The sequence below is a fragment of the Aquarana catesbeiana genome, linkage group LG04, assembly GCF_042186555.1.
Source record: "Aquarana catesbeiana isolate 2022-GZ linkage group LG04, ASM4218655v1, whole genome shotgun sequence".
In the NCBI taxonomy this organism is placed as follows: Eukaryota; Metazoa; Chordata; class Amphibia; order Anura; family Ranidae; genus Aquarana; species Aquarana catesbeiana.
The window spans coordinates 174,008,013-174,022,270 of NC_133327.1; positions in this window are offsets into that span (position 1 = coordinate 174,008,013).

Below are 14,258 nucleotides of genomic sequence, written 5' to 3' on the forward strand. Positions count from 1 at the left end.
CCACTGTAGGACAGCTTAAAGTTTCTCTGGGTCCATCGAAAATCGAGCAGTGGAAATGACATAACCCAGGAATTTAACCTGTTCACGATGGAACTCGCACTTCTCCAGTTTACAATAATATTTGTTCTCTCTTAGTTTCTGAAGCACAGGACAGACATCAGTGTGGTGGCTCTCCAGAGACTTGGAAAATATGAGCATATCATCGAGGTAAACCACCACACATAACTGCAACAAATCTAGGAGGACATCGTTAATAAATTCCTGGAAAACTGCTGGGGTGTTACAAACGTAAAAAGGCATTACGAGGTACTCATAATGGTCTGTTCTGGTATTAAACACAGTTTTCCACTCATCACCCTCCTTAATCCTCATGAGATTGTATGCCCCTCTCAAATCAAGCTTTGTGAAAACTGTTGCTCCCTTGAGGTGGTCAAATAACTCTGTAATCAATGGAATTGGATAGGTATTCTTAATCGTGAAACCCCTATAATCAATACAAGTATTCAGTTCACCACTCTTCTTCTTCACAAAGAAGAAACCAGTGATAGCAGGAGACGAGGATTTGCACATGAAACCTCAAGAAAGTGTGTCTGCAACATACTCCTCCATGGCCTTATCCTCCAAGACCGACTACAAGGGGGTATGGCACCATGTTGAAGGTCAATTGCGCAATCATACGGCCGGTGTGGAGGCAAACTGCCGGCTTGATCTTTGTCAAAGACATCACTAAAATTGCGGCACTCCTTCGGCAGGGAGGAGCGTGAAGAGGTGCACAGGACCTTGGTTACCTTCTGGAAGCATGTCTTACTGCATTGTGGCGACCAGGAGAGAACCTCAGCATGGAGCCAATCAAAAGAGGAGTCGAGCCTCTGTAACCAAGGATAACCAATAACCAGCGAAAATTTGGAATTGGATTATCTCATAGTGAAGAGCCCCTACGGCCATGGACAATGGAACCGTCTCATGAGTCACATGGGCAGGCTGTAGAGGTCTCCCATCAAAAGCCTCAAAGGCAAGTGGAGTGTCACGCAACTGCAGCGGAATCGAGTGCTTCGATACAAAGGCAGCATCAATGAACAGGCCTGCAGCATAGGTTTTACTGGGGCGGCCACAGTGGGAGATTTCAGGTGAGCCGTGCGACTTAGGAGCATTTGTAACACCATGGCAAACTGATGTATGCGGTGATCCAGTTCATCCAATCTGGAAAAAATATTACCAACAAGTGGATTGTGTGCATCTTCTGAATTCTTGGCCTTCGCCTACTGTCAGAGTTACAGTTAAATCACACTTGTTTAATAATAAAAGTAAAAAGAAAAAACGTAGTCAAAACATAGCCAAATTTCAGTAACCGGAACGGATAGTCAGCTAAGCCAAAAGTCAGAGATCAATGTAATGGAACAGCAAGCAGGATCTGGAGCCAGAAGGGATGTCAGCAAAGCAAGTCTTTAAACAGGAATGCAGGAGATAGGCTCTGTGATGTTGACCAAGGTGAAGGCAGAGATCCTTTGGGCTGGACGGCTTAAGTAGGCAGGACTGATGAGCAGGATATCATCAACAGCTGAGAAACTATGGAGAGATAGGAGCTGGCAATTAGCCGACAGTTAAGCGGCCAACTCTGAGAAGGAAGGGCTTAGCCCAGCCCTGACACTAGGCTGGTCATCTCTAATAGTAGCTCGAAAGATTTCTATCTATCTAAAAGTTTGCATACCCTGGTGATTTTGGCCTGATAACATGCACACAAGTTAACACAAAGGGGTTTAAATGGCTATTAAAGGTGACCATTCTCACCTGTGATCTGTTTGCTTATAATTCGTGTGTGCAAAGCAAAAGTAGATATAGCGCTGCCCTTATGGAGTAAAAAAAATAAAATAAAATAAAAATAAATTTTTTTGCGTGGTGAACAATTGCTTCGTTTGGTGCTTGATGTGATTAATTTATTTCTATGAATCTTAAATGATGTATATAAATAATAAACGTTGACGAAAAGCATAAATAGAAAGTAAATAAAATTAAAATTCCTGTGTGTGCCGGGAATAAATAAATAATGGTTTCTTTAACTACGTGAATGATTATAATCTGTGATTAATGCAAGGTTGTTAGTTCTTATTTCTACCTCATTGTAATATGGGTGAAATTTCAAAATAAAGTGCCACAGTCTTATATTTCATTATCTATATGCAAAATGACAACGTGCAAATAGTGCATAAAAGGTGCTGGTATTACAACAAAGTGACTTGTGCTGGGTTATACAAAAAAGTGACTTGTGTGCTTAAAACCAGTGTTATTGGATAAGAAAAGTTCCATTGATTGCAAAAAAAGTCTTTGGAGTGGTTCCGAGGGAATCCCCTCTCTAGGAAACAAATTGGTATGGGAAACTTCTTGTCCAGGTACTGGCTGGTTAATAGTGCCTCAACAGCGTGCTCTTATTCTGCTTGCACTCACCGGATTCACTTCCCCCTGCAGGGGTGCAGGCAGTCACAGTATCTGTCACTGTGTAGCACTTCTGGATGTCCCCGGTCTGTGCTTTTAAATGTTGTTTTACCGTTTTACATGTAAAAGAAAGGAGGGATGCCCATAGTGTAAAACCGTATTAGGAAACTTTATTATAGCTGGTAAATTAATGTACTCACATTTGCAAGGCAAAAAACGAGCATAAAAGAAAGAGTCATGAACAACTTATGTTCGTTTGGCTTTAGGTGCTGCAGGACGTCCGTGAGTCCCACCCCCGCAGGGCTCACGGACGTCTTGCAGCACCTCCAGCCAAACCTCCAGCCAAACGAACATAAGTTGTTCATGACGCTTTCTTTTATGCTTGTTTTTTGCCTTGCAAATGTGAGTACATTAATTTACCAGCTATAATAAAGTTTCCTAATACGGTTTTACACTATGGGCATCCCTCCTTTCTTTTATATGTAAAACGGTAAAACAACATTTAAAAGCACAGACCGGGGACATCCAGGAGTGCTACACAGTGCCAAATACTGTGACTGCCTGCACCCCTGCAGGGGGAAGTGAATCCGGTGAGTGCAAGCAGAATAAGAGCACGCTGTTGAGGTACTATTAACCAGCCAGCACCTGGACAAGAAGTTTCCCATACCAATTTGTTTCCTAGAGAGGGGATTCCCTCAAAACCACTCCAAAGACTTTTTTTTTGCAATCAATGGAACTTTTCTTATCCAATAACACTGGTTTTAAGCACACAAGTCACTTTTTTGTATAACCCAGCACAAGTCACTTTGTTGTAATACCAGCACCTTTTATGCACTATTTGCACGTTGTCATTTTGCATATAGATAATGAAATATAAGACTGTGGCACTTTATTTTGAAATTTCAGCCATATTACAATGAGGTAGAAATAAGAACTAACAACCTTGCATTCATCACAGATTATAATCATTCACGTAGTTAAAGAAACCATTATTTATTTATTCCCGGCACACACAGGAATTTTAATTTTATTTACTTTTTATTTATGCTTTTCGTCAACGTTTATTATTTATATGCATTATTTTAGATTCATAGAAATAAATTAATCACATCAAGCACCAAACAGAGCAATTGTTCACCACGCAAAATTTTTTTTTTTACTCCATAAGGGCAGCGCCTTATCTACTCTTGCTTTCCATACACTTTCTAATACACTCCACCTAGGTGGAATTGTATTCTTAGAGGCAGCAGCTCTATATTTCAGGAACATTTTAGCCACTGCGCGGATTTACCTCATACATTCTTGTAATTCGTGTGTGTGTATAAAAGGTCAATGAGTTTCTGGACTCCTGACAGACCCTCGCATCTTTCATCCAATGCTGCACTGATGTTTCTGGATTCTGAATCATGGGAAAAGCAAAAGAATTGTCAAAAGATCTGCGGGAAAAGGTAGTTGAACTGTATAATACAGGACAGGGATATAAAAAGATATCCAAGGAATTGAGAATGCCAATCAACAGTGTTCAAACTCTAATCAAGAAGTGGAAAATGAGGGTTTCTGTTGAAACCAAACCACGGTCAGGTAGACCAACTAAAATTTCATCCACAACTGCCAGGAAAATTGTTTGGGATGCAAAGAAAAACCCACAAATAACTTCAGGTGAGATACATGACTCTCTGAATACATGTGGTGTGGCTGTTTCAAGATGCACAATAAGGAGGCACTTGAAGAAAGATGGGCTGCATGGTCGAGTCGCCAAATGTTCCTCTGCTTAATTCCTTATTAAACCTTAGTTTACGCTAATCATCCCTAATTAACTCCGTATTCTCCTTCTCCATTCAGTTATCAGTTTCCTGATACATTGTTTGCATTCATTTCCATTTTATTACCCATTAATATTCAACCTATTTTGTTTTTATTTGTTTTGCTTGTTATGATCTTTAATACATTTAACATATATTTACACATTACACATTTAAAAAAGCGCAAAATTGAAAAAAAAATTTCATTTGTAAATAGCTTTGCAATGCTTTGTTACCAGAAGCATACATTTTAGTGTAATTTTAAACAAGACAAATTACAGAAAAAAATGTGCACTCTGCAGTAACGCTATTTATTTTTAAACTGACACTTGTCAAAAAAGATAAGTGCATTTTGTTTAGTTTTGTTAGGTTTTTGTTGTCTAAGGATTGGGGGAAAAAATCATTGTTGAAAGACAATATCAGGAAAAGAAAGCCTTGTTTGTCCTTAAAAAAAATCAACATACTGTATGTATTACCTTGTTATCCTAAGTAGTAACAAAGTTATTGCCAAATAAACAGATCCATAGCAGAATTGCTGTTCTGTTCTGATCCATGGGGGGGGGGGGAACATGAGAGGGGAGGTGGTTAATGAAGCACTACGGTACAGTGATCACATTAAAGCATTTAGTTATACATACATATATTTAGTTACTACATGATGATTAGTGGTAAACTAGGAGGCTGTAATATAATATGCAACAGCATTTTTTGTAAAATATGTACAAAGCACAATGGGTATGAGTTTGTCCTTGGTAGTAAGTGTGTAGAGAGCCTCCCAACATTCGTTTTTTGTGGCCATTGTTAGGAATACTGCCCTTGTATTTTGGTAGTTAGAGGGTGGTAGAATGCAGCCTTTTATTGGTGGTGAGTAGGAGAAAAGTTGCTTCTTACTTGGTTGGTGGGTGGGAAGGGAGAAGAGGGAGCACTGAGAACAGTTAGGCCATTGAAGCCTGTGGGTGATGTCACCACTCCAGGCTTTACAGCTTTTGTTGATCGCTCCTTCTTCTCTCCTGCAGCTGGCTGCTGGATGAAAGGGGTAATCACATGACTGGACTGGAGCCGCATGAAAAAAGGGAAGCATATACATCTTTCTTACACAGGTTAGCAAGCATAGGTATTATGAGGGGAGAGGGAGTGTTTTTAATCTTAAAATTAACACAGGAATTCTACTTTACTCTAAACAAAAAGTCTATTAATTTTTGACTTTGTGGTGATTTGTTAAGTGGCCTCAGATCTTATATTGATTTATGCTTATCATAAAAGTTATTTTTCATATCTGTGGCAAACTGGGTGATAAACACCTAAAGAAAGCTTTTTGTAAAAGCTTCCAATTGTCTTGTATCTTAAGTTACCGGAATATTCCACAGTGACTCTTTTGTTGAAAGCCTTTAGTACAGACACAGAAATCTTTAATAAGGTGGTTTAGTTTGTTGACTATGATTTCAGCTGTCATTTTTTCCCACCAAGTCATTAAGCATTGCACCGCAGTATCCAGACGGTGAGAGGAACATTTGTATGACTGACAGCTAACACATATATATTCAGGCTATTTAAATGATATCATGTGGTTAGAATTGCATTTGCTAACCTGCAGAACAGTGTATAAAAGATTGTGAATCAGCGTGGGGTAACAGACCGTGCTGAATTCAGTTACTTCACATTGGCAGATAAGGAAGCGATTTTCTTCATTTTAACACAGATCTCATGGATAGTGATACTCAAAAATCTGGTCCAGCTGTCATACACCAAGAAACAGTGTTCATGAAATTGTTCCTAACTCAACAGAAAAGATGTATATCTGTAGAATACAACCTCAAATATTTAAAGTGTATATCCACTTTTGTAGTCAAACCCTCCACTTTATATTTGTTATGTGTTCCCACAGCATACCCTAAATAATATTTAAGAAAAAATATTTACCTATCTAAATATTTACCTACCTTTCTAATTGTACTTTTGGAGCAGGATTATACATAGGACCCTACAGGCAGCTTGACATTATTCACAGTAGTTTGCAATGTGCAATATATTAGTGGACAGATGTAGGGAGTTTTTTCTTTAACTGCATTACTATACTGCATAATGTACTACCCAGACTACTACTCAGACTTGAGCTCTTTAACCCTTTGTTAGGACAGACAGTGCTCGCATGTAGTTTACAACTGATAATGAAGATTTTCCAGCACAGTACAGACAGGGTTAGATACTGTATGATAACTATAACCCACCAGCTTTCCTAAAATTAGATAGAATGGAAAGCTAAGTAGGATTTTTAAGCAAGTAAAAAGCCACAAAAAAGTAAGCGGCTGTTTTATTTATTTATTTAGTTTTACGGTATGCAATGTAAATGAGAACATATAACAAATATAAAATAGGTGCTATTCCTATTTGGCTGCAAAAGCAGAAATATAGTATATATACACAAATTATAGTGTGCTTCTTATTATAAGAAGGGTTGAACAGAACTCTGAGTATACAGAATATACAACTGGGCAGTGAAACAAATTATTCAATGAACGCAATTAGTCCATATGCCACAAGCAGATGAGATATATAGTGTAAAAAAAGGTTCAAAGTCATTTTAGAATATTGACGCACTCCACTGAATGCAAAGCCACCTGAAAAAGTTTGGGAAGTCCACCATACACATGTGTCCTTCACCGCAATATAAGCCTCTTACTGGATGGTTATGATCCCCACTTACAAAGATCAAGCATGCATACAGAACAACTCACCCCTTCGGGTGTCTCCAAGCTAAGCAAATACAATTCATTGGGTCCGTAATGTAATGTTCACCAATATAGTAGCCTCAACCGCAAATCCAAACAGTCTAAAATAGCCATCATAGAAGGAAAGGAACATAGGATGCACATAGAATGAGTACTGCTAATGTACATTTATTGTTAAAAATTATGCTCCTGTACCCCTGGTGATGCCCTGTGAAGCAAAACACTTTGGGCGAGGCTACGAACCGGTAATGTCATTACAGCCGCCGAAGCCGGCTGTCGGCAAGGCTTTGTGTTACCTGACTGCATATGTTTGACTTGAATAATGTGACAACCTACCTTTTTTTAAAAAATAAATTTAAATTAGCACCATTCACACTATGTGGGTTCTATGTTTCTTTCCTTCCATGACGGCTATTTGAGTCTGTTTGGATTCAAGGTTGAGGCTACTATATTGGTGAACATTACATGCCAGGATCCAATGAACAGTATTTGCTTAGCTTGGAGACACCTGAAGGGGTCAGTTGTTCTGTATGCATGTTTGATCTCTGTAAGTGGGGATCATAACCATCCGGTAAGAGGCTTATATTGCAGTGGAGGGCATGTGTGTATGGTGGACTTCCCAAACGTTTTCATGTGGCTTTGCATTCAGTGGAGTGTATTACTATTCTGAGACGAATTTGAACCTTTTTTACAGTATATCTCATCTGCTTGTGGCATATGGACTAATTACTTTCATCGAATGATTTGTTTCATTGCTTGATTGTATATTCTGTGTACTCCTAGTACTGTTCAACCTCTCTTATAATAAGAAGCGCAATCATTTGCGTATATATGTTATACATCACTGTGGGTATTTGGTTGATATATAGGTGCAGTTCTTGAGTAAGTTATCACACTTTAGCGCAAAAATGTTTATGTTGGTTTTTGTTAAAAATAGAAATATGTAGCGCTGGTAGATTTGTGATCTACCATTTGATAGGTAAATTTAGTGAATTGCTCATTGTAGGAAGTTAGATTTGCCTCTGTTCCAGCTTGGCTGACGTTGCGTGTGGTTCCACATTGTGCCGTTGGGTGTCGTTGTCACCATCGGCAGGTGTTGGAAAAGCAACGGGTTGAAGCGAATGAGTGCTCCTCTGTCCCAGAGACAACTCGGTGGAGGTGGTCCTCCGAGTTGCATTCTGGGAGAGGGTATTTATGGGACAGACGCCACGTTTAGGGGTTTTTTTTCAGCCACCTGCTGGCCCTCCTGGCCGACAGGTATTTGTTAGAGTACCACCGCGTGGGTGGGCCCAGAAGCCTGTCTGGGGCCTACCACAGCAGCCGTGGAATGGTCCTGAGCTGTCTATCCAGAGTGAAGAAGCTGGACAACCGAGGAGATCCCAGGGGAGGACCCATCATGGAAGGATCATGCAGAGTGCTGGTCTGGAGAGGGGCCTGGTGACTCGGTTGGAGGACGTATCCTAAAGCAATTCTATTGCATAGTACTGCCGGGTTGGCTTAGAGTTCCAAGTACTGTGTCTGACATTCATCACGAACCAATACATCCTGTGGCAGAGGATCGTAGGGGTTCATTTCAAGCAAGTCTGTGGCAAAGACTTTTGTTCGTGCTACGTACTGGCTGCTAGGCAAGTGAGAGAAGCCTATCCAGGCGAGCAAAGATCGTGTCCCACAAAGGGGATTGCATTCAATTACAGTATTCAACCTTAAAGGATGTTCTAAAGAAACCTAAAGAAAGGTATTTGAGCTTCCCTGACGTTTTCCTCCTGCCTCTTTCCTGCTACTTCCTTCGTTACTTGGTTCAATAAAGCATTGAAAATGTACTCAAGTGTTGGTGCTTATATCGTCCAGAGTCCATGCTGGAGACCCCTACCGTGAAGTAATACCTCCAACCAGTGGGAGGCTGGTGCTCAAAATTTTTGGGGGGCGCAAACAAACTGAAAAATACTGAACCCCCCCCATCAATTGCAGCCTCATTGTGCCCATCAAATGCAGCCATTGTGCCCATCAAATGCAGCCACTGTGCCCATCAATTGCAGTCATTGTGTCCATCAAACACAGCCACTGTGCCCATCATATGCAGCCACTGTGCCCATCATTTGCAGCCATTGTGCCCATCATATGCAGCCACTGTGCCCATCATATGCAGCCACTGTGCCCATCATATACAGCCACTGTGCCCATCATATGCAGCCACTTGTGCCCATCATATGCAGCCATTGTGCCCATCATATGCAGCCACTGTGCCCATCATATGCAGCCACTTGTGCCCATCATATGCAACCATTGTGCCCATCAAACGCAGCCACTGTGCCCATCAAATGCAGCCACTTGTGCCCATCAAATGCAGCCACTTGTGCCCATCATATACAGCCACTTGTGCCCATCATATGCAGCCACTGTCCCCATTAAATGCAGACACTGTGCCCATCAAATGCAGCCACTTGTGCCCATCATATGCAGCCACTTGTGCCAATCATACGCAGCCACTTGTGCCCATCATATGCAGCCATTGTGCCAAAACGCAGCCACTGTGCCCATCAAATGCAGCCACTTGTGCCCATTATATGCAGCCATTTGTGCCCATCAAATGCAGCCACTTGTGCCCACCATATGCAGCCACCTGTGCTCATCAAATGCAGCCACTTATGCCCATCAAATGCAGCCACTTGTGCCCATCATATGCAGCCACTGTGCCCATCATATGCAGCCACTTGTGCCCATCATATGCAACCATTGTGCCCATCAAACGCAGCCACTTGCGCCCATCAAATGCAGCCACTTGTGTCCATCATATGCAGCCACCTGTGCTCATCGAATGCAGTCACTTGTGCCCATCAAATGCAGCCACTTGTGCCCAGTATATGCAGCCACTTGTGCCAATCATATACAGCTACTTGTGCCCATCATATGCAGCAACCTGTGCCCATCATATGCAGCCACTTGTGCCCGTCAAATGCAGCCACTTGTGCCCAGTATATGCAGCCACTTGTGCCAAGTACATGCAGCCACTTGTGCTCATCATATGCAGCCACTGTGCCCACCGACCCCCCCACTTGCGAGGCTCGCGGCTCTGGCAGCACCCCCCCACGCTTGTGGCTCTGACAGAGGGGACTTACCGCAGCAGCTCCTCTACAATGCAACAGAGCAGCGGCGACCTCCGCTCCAGCGTGTCTCCTCCGCTCCTCTTTCTAAGTGCCAGGCATCCAATAGGGTGGCCTGGCACTTTGGCCAATCAGGAAGCAGGTCTGACGCCCTGCCTCCTGATTGGCAGGTTGGAAGGTTAGTGTGAAAATAGCGAAAATGTATTCGCTATCGTCACACAATTAGGTGGGATCAGGGCTCACTCTCTGCGCCCCAAGCCCACCCTATTTTGAAGCCTATTAGAGCCTCTGGCTCTAATCAGGTCCTTCAAAAAGTACCACCACCTCCCACCCCGCCACAGCAATCCATGCGTCCGGCATCCTGAAAGGGGCTGGGCGCATGGATGGGGGGGGTGGCGCCCGTGTGCCCACAGTGCATGTGCAGCCACTGCCTCCAGCCATCCCAAACTTTACTAGGATTATGAGACACATAATAAAAGTTCATTTGCAGTGCCAGTGTGTAAAAAAAAAAGACAGCATGGTTAATCCTTTCAATTATGTTGCCACATATAGATGGGCTAAAATGACCAAAAACACATACATACAGCAATACAAAAGACAATGCCTGCAAAGTGTTATCTTTTAGATCCAGTAAGGCTTTAGCTTACTAGATTTAAAGAGGCGACGCAAAGCAGATTGGTTATACGTCAGTGTTTTTAAAAAATGCAATCGTTTTCGTTTAAAACTACATTGCCCAGGCTGGATTGCACTTAAAGCTGCCTTCATTTTCAAAACTGATAGTAGAAGTTGATAATTATTTAGTATATGACATTTTTTTAAGGTAAATAAAATAAAAAATGTAACTTGGCCCATTTTCATTGAACAGAAACTAGGTAGAAAATGAACCCTTTAGTAAGTCTAGTAAAAGTGTCAGTCCGCCTAAGAATAATATGTTAATAACAAGAGCACAATGGGGGATTTATATACCCAATACCTTTTATATCTCTTCCAGTGATGAGAGTTCCTGACCGTATCTCCCCCATGACATAGAGACTCAATACTCCAGCTGAATTTCCTGAAATGTACAATAAAAAATAAAAATCAGGCAGAGTGAGCCCCTCATAATGTGCATAACAGGTGAGAGGACTTGGAAACTCAGAAGAAAAGCTGCTGAGCAGGATACCACTTTTAATGAAAATTGGGAAATTCCTTTCAGTCTATAAAATATCTGTCTACAGTTGACTGTAGTTAGAACATTTCGACTATAAGCTCCACTAGAGCATGGGCTAAATTGATTGCTCCAGTGCACTTTGTAAAGTGCTGTGGAATGTGTTGCCACTATATAAATTCTGGGGCACAAATATGCCAGCCGAGCCCCCCACCTGAGGTGTGAAGACTAACTACAACCATAGTAGCCTTTGACACTGCTAGGGGGGCCAGAAGCAGAGGGACCAATAAAAGCTAATACAAATATTAAAACAAACAAAAAATAAACATTATTGTCTGTGTTCCTCCATCCCTCACCTCCACACCTCTCTTACATTTTCTGTTGCTAAATATGTTGCCAATTGGCATGGAGTGAGGAATATGCTAACTATTTTTTCCCATATTGATCCACTCATCTTTGCTACCATAGAAAAATCATGCATGCCTGCATCTACTTTTTTCTGGAACTGGAATGCACTGGAACTGCAGGCACTAGTGTGAACTATGCCATTAAACACCATATAATCTACTTTCCATGTGTTTTTGATGCAGAAAAAAATGCACTAGACTGCATGTGGTGTGAACTGACCCTAAAAGCTTGTAGTCTACCATTAACCACTAGATTAAGTATTGTTTATGGTAGTTAGAGCAGAAAAACACACCTTGCTTTGATTAACAATGTAAAAGGAGATATACAACACAGTAAGGATTAACTAAAAGGCCACCAACCACTGGTAACAATTTAAATGAACCTTTTATTTGGGTGTGGACATAAAAGGCTAAACGCATCTGATTACCAATGCAAAGTAGGATTTTTACTATACGTTAATGATTTACTTTTTACCATGAGGGGCAAAAAGGCACCCACTGCTGACTATTGGGGTTCATTACTATTTGGTATGTCCAAGTGTAGGCTGAATGGAACCTAAATATACAGTATTATATTTGATCATTGTACTATAGTCCTGCATATGCCCAGACTTATAAGTGAAAGATCCTGTGTGTGGGGCACACAATGATGTTGTTATGTGGCATATAATTATCCAGTATCATATGTAATAATCAATATTTTGTGATTAGTTGTAGAAAAAACCATCATGTACAATATCTGTGAACTCCTGTCGCCTGAGAACAAAAATGTCATATATTGCAGCTTACCAGTTTATAGATGTGGTGGTTGTATCCATTTTTTTATTTTCTTTAGGATAAGGAACATCATTTTTACTTTCTGTGAAATTAACTGGAAACAAAGCAATGGGGGGGGGGGGGGGGGGGTTAATAAAGAAAAGCACCACTTTTCTGGTGTTAATCCCTCTTGTCACTGTATTGCACCAAATTATTGAAGCATTTGCCACACTTTTGGTTCTGATAATGGCACATGCACCCAATTCAGATAGTTCTAAAAAGTGCCACTTTTACATTACGTGGCACTGAATGCACCAAATTCAAAATAAAATACAGATAGTTTGTATTTTATGAAAATAGAGCTAATTAAGGCCAACTCTCTTTTGGCATACAGAGAAAAACTGATTCAGACTAATTTTGCGAAGTGTATTGTGTGCATTGTAAAAGAAACATAGAAAATTATGGTAGAAAAAGGCCGAGTAGTCCATCGAGTCTGCCCATTTTTTTTTTGGGGGGGGGGGGGTTTGTTTGTTTTTTTTGTTCGTTAGCTTTGTTGTCTGACTATAGATTTATGTTTATCCCAAAGCATGTTTGAAGCCTTTTACTGTTGGCTGACTCACTACCTCTGCTGGTAGTTCATTCCAAGTATCAACTACCCTTTCAGCAAAATAATACTTTCTAAGTTTTGTTTTTGTACTTTCCTCCAGTTAGTTTGAGGTTATGTCCCAGTGTTCTTGATTTTGGTTTCATATTCAAAACACTGCCAACCTGAACCTTATTCACCCCCTTGATGTATTTAAAGGTTTCAATCATGTCACCTCTTTCCCTTATTTCCTGAAACAGTGGCACAGCACGAGCCGAATTCAACTACAAGTTACAGACAGGTACATAAATTTGGTGCATTATTCACAACTTTTAGAAAGCTTTTACAATAGGCCAGGAGATCCCTTCATCTTTTACTGAGTTGCAGGACATGATAAAAATGTTACATTGTCATCTCAATGAGAGAATCAAGTACAGATACAATGTGGGAAATAAAACAACTTTCCTCTCCACATGGACTATGACTCACTGTGACCCATAAATAAATCTCTGCTCATAGTTCTACACAAAACCATTTATAAAAATGCCACAATACAAGGATGTGTTTTAGGTCTTTATGCTATGAGTTCATCATACAGATAAATGCTAAGGCACCATAAATAATTAACATTTTTTGCTTTTTAGGAAAGGTGAAAGTATGTCAGATAAACATTGTATATTTTAGTTATTTTTTCTATTTCACTGTAGGACAACTGATTTTAAAAGATACTACAGCAAAATGTTATGCTTATTTAATAAACCAATTTGCAATTTGCATTTACTATAGTGCCCAATGAAAACCTATAATATTTCAGCTTATTAAGTAAAATGGTAGTTTTCATAGCTAAAAAATCTTTTGCACTTAGCTACTACATTTTGCAATAAAACTCATGGTTTGATGCATCAGGGTAGACTTTGAGTGATTTTTGGAAATAGCTTAAAATGTTAAAACATTACAATGTATTGTATTTCTTCCATTTATTTACTTCTGATCTGTTATACACATTTGAAAGTGTTCTAATATACCTGTTTGATAACTGCAGAAACATAACTTTTGAATCAGTGTTGCCCTGGGTCCTATGCACCCTGTATTGTTATCTGAAGCAGTCTTATAAAATCAAACATTCCTCTGTAAACTACAGAACACCACCACCTATTATGAAGATTTGGAGAGGTTAATGTGTTCTGTATTCCTGTCCTAGGGTAGCAACACTGTTCCACCACATATACAGTCCAATAAGTATTGTCACTAAGGAAGAGGTCAACATTCAACCTGAACACAAGTTCCAACCGAATTTTCTGAA